Source organism: Arachis ipaensis, chromosome B06 (assembly GCF_000816755.2).
Source record: "Arachis ipaensis cultivar K30076 chromosome B06, Araip1.1, whole genome shotgun sequence".
Classification (NCBI taxonomy): domain Eukaryota; kingdom Viridiplantae; phylum Streptophyta; class Magnoliopsida; order Fabales; family Fabaceae; genus Arachis; species Arachis ipaensis.
In genome coordinates, this window is record NC_029790.2 from 107252277 (window position 1) to 107263113 (window position 10837).

Here is a 10837-nt window from a genome sequence, read left to right on the forward strand (position 1 = left end):
AATTAATTAATTAATTAACTAGTTAATATTTTTTCGGATCTTACAAGACTCACCTCACTTGTAGCGTTTGGGAATTAGGTCAACTTCTGTATTTGCATTAACTCTCACGAAATAAATTACATTAATGCTAAGCTCATTTTGACACCTATCCACATTTCATGGGTCATTTTCATGTGTATTTTGCAAGAATCTATCTATTTATTATCTATCTATTTATTATTATAAAGTTGAGTAGTCCCAACAGTAGGCTACTACCCAATCCATCGACATCTGGCCAAAATTTTTGTTCCTGCTTTTTCTAAAACTAAAATAGAGAAGAAAAGGATTTGCGAATTTTCTCTCAACCCAAAGTGTGTCCCCGATTCCGCCTCCATGGGCTCGACGCGTGGAAACAGTTGTATTTCAATTTGTGTTATCGGGGGAGATCTTTGCCCAACGGGTTGAAGAGAGTCATTCTCGCGGCAATATCAAAACGACCATCTAGGGGAAGAAAACGGAAATTCTAGCTTCTGATTGGATGATTGGGGTTAATAATGGATTGAGAAGTCATTGTCCCTGATGGAGAAGAGGAAAAGAAGCAGCAATTTTCCCCCTAATTCTAAGCTACCTTCTTATCCATTGTGTTTAACGCATGTTAGAGCATTAGCAATCCCAAAACGATGGAAGGGTAATGGAGCGTACTGCAATAATTTGAGCGGGATTGATGGAAATCTTTTTTCCTATCTAATTATGGGTTTCTCTCTCCTTCACCCACAGAAATTAGAATCATTCTCTTCTTTTGATAATCAAATAACATTTTCAAAGTAATTTTAATAGATTAAAATTAGGTTTTTAATTAATACTCTATACCCCTAATTTTATTAAAACTATCTAAGACACCCCATCCTAATCCTAATTTACCACCGCCACCCCCTCAACCCTTATGCAGACCTTCAGAAAAAAGAAAAGAAACAAAAGAAAGGGAAGAACGAAGTGGGGCAGGGAAATCAGGGAAGAAAAAAAAGAAAGAAAGGGAAAGAATAGAAAGGGGGAAAACAGGGGAAGCTTGAAGAAAGAAAGACAAGGAAGGGAGAAAGGGGTATCGAGGGAGAAGAGAGGAGGAACGGCGCCGGCGAGGAGCCCACGGTCGCCGCCGTCACGCCGCCAAAGAGATCAGAGCCGCGAAGAGAGAGAGCTCAGGAGAGAGAGGAGCGTCACCATCGTTGTCACGGTCGCAGGCGTGAAGGCCGCCGTTGTCGCCGTGCCTTGCCCAGTCGCCGTTGAGATGGCTGAGCGCGAGGAAGAAGTAGCTTTCGTCGTCACCAAGCCGTCACCGCCGGTCCATCCACGAGCCACCGCCAGAACCGCGAGGAGAGGAGATGCATGTCTGACCTGTCGCCGTCGGCCCGTCTAGCCCGAGCCTCGTCGCCGTTGCCACCGCATCCTCGGTGCATCTCTGAAGCTGCGTCGTCGATTAGGTTAGGGGGAGGGAGAATCGTGAATGAACAGAGGAGGAGGAGAACGCGTGGTGGTGGGTGTTCTCTTAGCCATCGCCGTCGAAGGATGCTCCACCGCTGCCGTTGAAGGAACCATTGCCACCAGAGCCCTAGCCGTCGTCGCTGTGGGAGCTCACCACCACTATGAAAATGAACTGAGGCAAGCATTCTTGCTTTTGGTTTTCGTTCTGTTTTTATTTTTTGTTTTTGTTCTGTTCTTGCTTCTAGCTTTTATTCTAATTATTAGGGTTTGCGGTTCCGTCTCCTTTGAAGCTACTACCAGTTGTTTTGAAGATTTTGTCGTAAACCTCACCGTCAAGCCTAGAAGGAGTCGCCGCTGTTGTTGTCTCGGGTAGCACTATTCTTCCTATTTTGATTTCAACTCCTTTAATTCTGAAATTTATAATGTTTCTGCCTTTGTTCTACTACTATTTGGTTTCCCTGTGCTACCCTTACTCTAATTACAGAAATATGTTTTCATTCTAGCCACTGTCGATTTATCTATTGCAAAGTCATAATTGATAATGGAACTGCTAAGATCGCTGCTGCGGCCATGAATTGGGGATAAAGGGGATTATTGAGTTAAATTCTACGATTGAGACATTGAGGTAGGGGCGCTTTTCTTAAACTTGTTTACTTTTCAGAGTTGTTATAAATCGATATTAATGCGTAAAATACATTTTTGGTGATTTCGTAAGTCTTATGAATTGAATTGAGTTGTTTTGGATGAATGAGGTTATTAGTTATATTGATTGATGGATTGATTGAGAAAGTTGAATATTATGATTAGTTGAATGATGTTGTTAAAGTAGTTTTTCTAGAGTTGTTGGAAGAGATTTAATAATGGCATTTAGTTTAATTTTGGAAACGATTCAATTTTTAGGAAAGGTTTAGTATTGAAATTTGATTTGATATTGAACCCGATTTGATATCGGAATTTGATTTTAAAAACAAATTTGGAAAGGACTTGATATTTGAAAACGGTTTGTTTATTGAGAATAATTTACTATTTTGGAAATGGTTCGAACAGGGTTTGAGGAACGGTTTGGTTTGAAACTGTTTGAGAAAATCGAGAGTTCTTAATTATTGATTAATGTTGTTGAATGAGGTTGATTTAGATTGCGATTTATAGGATTGGTTGATTGAATTCTGGATTTTGCAATTTCCTTGTGTTGAGTGTGGTTGTTGTGAAAATTGTTATTGGAAGTGATTTGAGTGATTAGCAGGTGTTTGGCTTGGTTTGGTTGGAACCCGAAAAGAGTGGCAAAATCCGAGTTTTAGAGGAGATACTGCCAAAATTTTATAAAATTAAAAGTTTCGTTTGAAGTAATTGTCTAAAAAGATTTGGTTTTAAACGTTATATGTTTTAAGATTGATTTATTTAAAAGAAGGAATTATGTCTTGAATTGGAATTGTTAATGAACGGAATGGAAAGAAGGATGATGAGGATTTTCTTTGAAACATGAGTTTTGAATGAAATTGGAAATGAGATTTGAGTTGATGAATGATGATGATGTTGAGAATGTTGAAATAAGATCTTTGAATTACTCATGTGGATTATGAATTTGAATTATCTGAGATACGAGGTTCCCTCGATAAAGTACCATGGCTTGCCACCACGTGTACCAGGTTGAAAACTCGATACTCTGTTGACCCTACGACGTAAGTGTGACCGGGCTATATATAAATTTCCGAGAATGTTACCCCCATTGAACAATATTGATTATTTGAGAAAAAGCTATGCATAGACTCTTGGGGATGCACGTCGGGGGACAGTCTAAGGACAATTCAGACTTGTCGGGTTGGCTGGATAATCGGCAGATGAGACTCATCAGCTATAGGACAGGCATGCATCATATGCATTTGTATGCTTTGCTTGGGTTTGAACTTGTTTTGGTTTGCCTAATTGCTAAACTGTTCTTAACTGCTACTTGAACTATTTGCTGTAACTACTACCTACTTGTGCTTTCCTTGTCTGTCTTGCCTGTGTTTGTCCTGGCGTGCTACATTTGAGAATGAACTTTGGTGCTGAATTAATGATTATGTTGTTTGATTGCGTGGTTAGTTTCTGATTGAGATTTTCCTATAAGAAAGGAAAGGTTTCGGATTTCTGAAATATTAAACATTGTTTCTTTGAAAAGGTTTTTGAAATATTACCTATTGGATTTTTTTTAAAAGATTCATAAGGCAATGATAATCACTGGAGCTTGAAAACAGTTTTCTTATTAAATATCTTCTTATGACAACTTTGAAACTCCGTGGTGAGACCATGTGGTTAGGTTCTCACCCCCTTACAGCTTTACCTTTTCAGGAACCGGATGCACCATTATGAAGAGTTATACTGCGTTTGGTTTATATGTTGTTGTATTAATTAGATTATTTTCTTCCCTCATCTTTGTTATTACAAGTTTGTAAGAGGGATAGGAGTTGTATGTTTTATATGTATATTATATTATGAGATATCCAGAAGCGTGACTTTCTGGTAGTGAGAGTGTTACATCTTGGCTTCATTTATCGATTTTATTGAAGAGTTTAGGACACATCAAATTCTAATTATGTCTCTCACTTGAATCTTTCTCTCATTTCTTCTCATAACCACATTCTTCCATTCGAATTCAAATTGCAGACAAGAAAACTACATGCAAATGCAAAGCAAAGAGAACATGGACATAGGAGGAGCATACTCTGTGTCTAGGAGCCATAGTGTTATATGGAAGAATGGCAGAGCATGGAAGGTAATATTTTACTCCCCATCTACACTTACTTTTATAATTTTTTATTCTTGTGGCATTTCATCTGATGCATATTTGGTTTGGATTGCCAATTAATCTAGAAATGTATCCAGGCTCAAAATTTTGAAATTGATGTCACTGTTTGTTTCATTTGCTTTTATCTATTGAAATTTGATATGGTAAAAGAAAATTCGTTTCAGTTACTATTTCTCCTTTGAAATTTAGTGGCTTAGGCATTTATAGGTTTGGCAATTTTAATATCTATTTACAGGTTTGCTAGGATCAACTTCCATAAATTCAGAGTACTTTGCCTCTGCCTCAACACTTGCCCTACCATTCATGCTTTGTTTCTGATTATATGTATGCTTTTTTCTTTTGTTTTTTATTAATTTTTCCTCTGCAAGGCCTTTTATTTGCTATTATGAGAGCAACAGTGAGAAAGAATAACAAAAAAATATTTTAAAATGAATTTAACTATTTAGCTATATGAATTTTGTTCAAAAGGCGATCCTTATCCTTTTTAATGCTATAATTGTTGTTGTATTTAGTTGATAAGGTTGACCAAATAACCATTTTAGTTGTTTTAAAAGTAAGCTAAAATTTATATTTAAGCATATCTTGATGAAGAAAATCAAAATGATTACACACCTCAGCCCACTCCTAAGCCTACACCTAAGCCTACTCCTCAGTCCAACCCCCAACCCACATGTACGCCCACACATAAGCCCACTCCAAAGCCCAAAACTAAGCCCATGCAAAAGCCCATCCAGCAGCCCAAACCTTGGACTAAACCCCATGCTGCTAAAGGGAGTGGCAAGGCTACAGCAGCCGACAAGATCAACAAGAAGGTGAAAGCCACAACCAGTACAAGATCTGAAAGGCAGGTTAAAGCAACTCCAGTTACAGATGATAGTGAATCTCATGCTTCATATGATAGTGCTGAAGACAGTTTGTACAAGCCTCAAAAAATTGCAGGAGATTCCATATACAGTAGTGACAGTGATAATGGAGTTGATGAAGTAGAGTCTTCTAGGGCCAAGAAAGTAGATCACAGAGAGCAGCCTAGGCCTACTGCTGACAGAACAAGGGACAAAGCTATTGACACTGATGACTCCAGCTATGAGGACATCGAATCTGATGAATGCTCTGATGGAGGTATTATATAATTAATTGTGTATCTGTTATTGAATTTACTTGTTTAATAGATCTGATTCAACTAATTTTTTTTCTACACAAATCTTATGGTATTTTCATGTAATTTCAAAGTCAGACGACGAATTTGATTGGGAAGAATCATCAGATGGAGATGAATGGAAGTCAGAAGATTCTGCCCATGAGTTAGACTCTGAAGATGAAGGGCCAGCTGTGTATCCACATTATAATGACAAGGCCAAATTTGGTGATCTGAAGTTTGAGGTAAGTATGGTTTTCAAATCCAAGCAACATTTTATGGCTGCCACTAGAGATTACACTATACAATGGGGTAGGAATATTAGGTTCTGTAAGAATGACAAGGTTAGAGTCAGGGCGGTTTGTAAGTGTGAAGACTGTCCATGGGTAGTATATTGTAGACACAACCCCAGTGATGGTTCCTGGCAGATAAAAACACTAGTTGACAATCACACTTGCGCAAGAAAGCAAAAAAATAGAGCTGCTACATTGGAATGGACTGTGAACAAGTTATACCCAAAACTTAGGAAGCACCCTAAGATGAAGCATAAGGAGGTGTATGAGTGGTTTGTTAGGAAGTGCAACGTGAAGCTGAATAGTTCATGCATTACCCGAGCTCTTAAGGCATCTAGGAAGATAGTTGAAGGGGATGAGATTGCTCAATATGGGTTGATATGAAATTATGCACATGAATTGCTCACTGCTAACCCAGGTTCCACAGTTCAGGTGGGTGTGATTCCCATAACTGATAATCCGCCTCAGTTTGAGAGATTTTATGTCTGTCTAGATGCTTGTAAGAAGGGTTTCAAGGCAGGCTGTAGGCCATTGATAGGTCTAGATGGGGCATTTCTTAAAACATTACACGGAGGACAACTTCTCACTGCATGCAGACAGGATGCAAACAATCACATTTTTGTGATTGCATATGCAATTGTTGATGTTGAGAACAAAGAGAACTGAAAATGGTTCTTGGAGCTGCTCCTATCAGACCTGGGAGAATATGAGGCAAAGAACTTGTGTTTCATATCAGACATGCAAAAGGTGAGGACCAATTTGAATCACGATTCGATTTTTAAGGACTTTTTTTATTTAATGATGCTTCTTTGAGGATTGTAATGACTGTAAATCTTGTCGGGCTTATTTGTTTGTGCAGGGGTTAATACCAGCTGTCAAAGAACTCATCCCAGCAGTTCCACACAGATTTTGTGTCTGGCATTTGTGGAGGAACTTCTCCAAACAGTGGGGCAGCGTAGAACTTAAGGACTTAGTCTGGGAGTGTGCAAGATCGAGGACCCTGGTTGAGTTCGAAAGGAATATGAATAGAGTCAAAAGGATTAATCAAAAAGCTTGGGAATACTTAGCCAAGTGGCCGAAGGAAGCTTGGACCAAAGCCCATTTCAGTGAAGGGCCAAAGGTCGACAACATTTGCAACAACGCTTATGAATCCTTCAATGCAAAGATGAAGCATGACAGAGGTAAGCCTATTCTGAGTCTGGCAGAGGAGGTACGAAGAATGGTTATGAAAAGCATGTCTGATAATAGACTGAAGCTTCTGAGTTATCAAGGAAAACTTGCTCCAGTTCAGCAAAGTAGGCTATAATCTCTTATTAAGTTATCCAGAAACTGGGCTCCCTACTAGTCGGGTGATGCGAAAGAGGAAGTTTACGAAGTTTAAGGATGGCCTACTAATATAGTGGTAGATTTGGGGAAGCATACTTGCTCCTGCAGGTTTTGGCAGTTGACAGGTTGAATTCATAACTGATTTCTTCTTTCATATGCATACCATGATTCATACTTAACTGAATGAATTTTTTTGTGTGAAATATATAGGAATGCCTTGTATGCACGCAATATTAGCCATTCAAGAAAAAAATGATAAGAGGCCTGAGGAGTATTGCCACGAATGGTTGAGCATGGATGCTTACAGAAGAACATACCAATTCAATGTTAATCCTGTCAAGGGACAAGATGTATGGGAGAAAACTGGTTCTCCTGCACCTGTTCTACCTCCTATCAAACCTAAACCAGGCAGACCAACAACAAATAGAAGGAAGGACAAGGATGAAGGACCCACTGACATGAAGACAAAAATGAAAAGGAAGTATGCTCCAATTCGGTGCATGTACTGTGGAGAGGTGGGCCACAATAAGAGAACTTGCAGCAAGAAAAAGTAAGACGATGCTCAGGAGAAAGCAAGGATGATGCAATTGTAGCTTGCAGTTGTTCAACAACCATAACCTGCACCTGGTCCAGAAGCAGAAAAGGAAGATCACACTCAACCCATACAGACACTACCTGCAGTAGCAGCAGCTGCTCCAGATGAACAGACTGAAATTTCTATTACTCAGCATGCTCAGCTTCCACTGACACAACAATCCCACAACTCAACCAATGTCACTCAGGTAATCTTCTAAAGAGTTTTAATTTGAGCATTGGTTACTTGTAGCTATTTTTTATTTCAGACAATGATGATAACTGTTTGATGCAGACTAGAAAAAGAAGAAGGCCTCAACCAATGCCTCTCCAGGAGCAGTTGCTGTATCTGCTGAAACCATCAAGGGTAGCAGCTCCGCAACAGCCAAGAAACTTGCCAGCTTCATGACATTTGTTCCAACTCCGGGTTTCAAACCTCCCAGGAAAAAAGACATGGAATGACTTCAAGACTTGAAGACATAAAATATAGGGCATTTAGTATCTGTTATTTTGTCGGGGCTAAATTTTACCATTTATAAACAATGTGGTAGTTGTGGTATCTTCAATAGCCCTGTTTTTTGTATAGCCCTTTATGGTATAATGCTTTCAACTGTCAGCTACTACCTTTTGGATTATTATCATGTTAAAACAATGTTGTTATTTGAATTTGAGACAATGGAAACTAGTACACCATTGGTGATGTTATGATGTTATGATATTCCTACTTCACTTAATTTTAATTCTGCTTATTCTGATTTGCTTACATTATGTTATGATCAACAACAATATAATGTTGCATGTAAATAACCTTTTTACTAGTAAAGAAACATGAACATATAAGGTTTTCACAACAACAGAAAACTATCAAGGTTCGTAGCATCATCCTTTTCACCTTTTCACAGTAACTGCTTCACTTCCCACTAAAGAACATACAGATAATCATAAAACCACAATCACAACTATTAATTCAAAATACAGTTGCATCCTAAGTCCTTTTACTTCAGCTTCTAAGGTCATCATTCTCCAAGATATGTTATGGTTCAACAAAGCAGCATCACTCTCCATTTGTGCATCAGTTTTAACTTCTCCTAAGTGCTCTAATCTGTCATACTCGTCGTCCTCAGCCCACCTAAAGTAATTACAGTGGCTGCCCTTCTGCACAACATCAGGGTACCAAAATGTCAAAATCCAACTCAAATAATTTGAAGTTTCAAGAAGACTGCATTGATAACTCACCCGGTATCTTGGACAAGCATGGAACAATCTATCAAGATTTTCTCTTGTCACGGACTTCTTGATCACTGTCTTCAGCCCACAAAAGCAAACTTGGTCGGAGTTCTTCCTCTGCCACCGCAGCGAAGAGCTCGAAGCATGGCTTCCGTGTGATTGCGACACTTGTCGACTGCGACCCCCACCTACGCTACCCATCGTGCAATCGGTCATGAATTTTCGGCCTCTGCAGAATCAATCTCAAGCTGTAGCAACAATGGCAATTTAAAATGAAGAGGGGATTAGGGTTTACAGACCTAGGACTAATTTGACATACATATGGAAACATATCTTGTCACCAGCCACTCTGCGCCAAGCTGGTATGCTGATATGCCACACTGACAACCACATAAGCAACAGTTAACGGCGTCACTGACAGAATTCACGAAACATTGACGGAAGGACTAACGTTACCAATTTTAAATTTTTCGGGGACAATTTTTATTATCTTTTTCTTACGGGGACTCGTTTGGAGATCGAGCTATCTTTCGGGGACCAATTTGACTATTTACTCAACTTTAAACTCATTGTATATGAGAGCAGCAAAGTTTGTTACAATGGAAATGGAAGGTGGTGTAAATGTGGAGGGAAAAAATAACAACTTTTTATGAAATCTAACCGGAGTCAGTGAACATCGCGCGCCGTGACCCTGGCGGTGCTCGAGGGCGACCAGCACGGCGGTGGAACCACCATGAGCTGGATGACGTCATTTCCTTCTTCATTATTTTGTTCAGATTTTTTCTTCTGTTCAGACTCAATAAGAAGTGTTTCCTGCCTTTTCATTTTTTCTTGTTGAGTCTCAGATTTCTTCCTTTCTCCGTTTGTATTTTGAAAATGTTCACCGGCGCTGGAGTAGGGTCATCGGAGGAAAGATCGGCGGCAACAATTTCCGACGGTATTATCTTTTGAGTAGTGTGTATGAATGAAGGAATGATGTCGGCATTGTTTTTGTCTTGGAGAAAGAGAGAAAACAATGATTAGGACTAATGCTTTTCATTTGAAGGGGAGAGAAATTGAGAAAAACAAAAGCTTTGACTTGACACCATTTTTCAAGAAAGTAACAAGTAATTTAATCAAACTCACTCAATTTTTTATAAGTATTAAATTAATAAATAATATTAGATAACTAACTTTTTTTTAATTACTTTAAATATCTTTTAAATTATTATCAATCATAATTCATAACACTAATTTAGTCATTCTGTCCACTTCATTTAAAACTATTAGGATTAAATTTAATAAAAAATATTTTGAATAAGGCCATGCGAATGCACCCGTGACTTACTAGTATAATTTTTGTTCTATGAATGTCTTTTCTTTTTCCTTTTGTGGAATGAAAATCATTTTTTTCTTCTATAAGCAGAAAATAATTCTATTACATCTTGCTTTTATTTTTCGATTTAAGGCTGTTATGGTAAACATGATTTAAACTTTACGATAAGTAAGAATAAAAATACAATTACAAACTATTTTGATTCGTTGAAAAGAAGCAATAATAACATTTATAAAATAAAATTTTATTAGTGATCCCTTGTAAATACATCAAAGTAAGTTAAAGTAATTCACTAATTGTATAAATACTTAACAAGTTAATTAGTATCAAATTCTTCGTCTATAATCTAATTTATATCAAGCTCTTTTTATACTAACTCTTAACTCTTTCCTGTAATAAACAAATAAAATATGAAAAAATAATCATTAATAACAAAATAAAAATTACAAAAAAATATTTTATAATTTGATTGGGGTTAATAATGGATTGAGAAGTCATTGTCCCTGATGGAGAAAAGGAAAAGAAGCAGCAATTTTCCCCCAAATTCTAAGGTACCTTCTTATCCATTGTGTTTAACGCATGTTAGAGTATCAGCAATCCCAAAACGATGGAAGGGTAATGGAGCGTACTGCAATAATTTGAGCGGGATCGATGGCAATCCTTTTTTCTATCTAATTTTGGGTTTCTCTCTCCTTCACCCACAAAAATCAAAATCATTCTCTTCT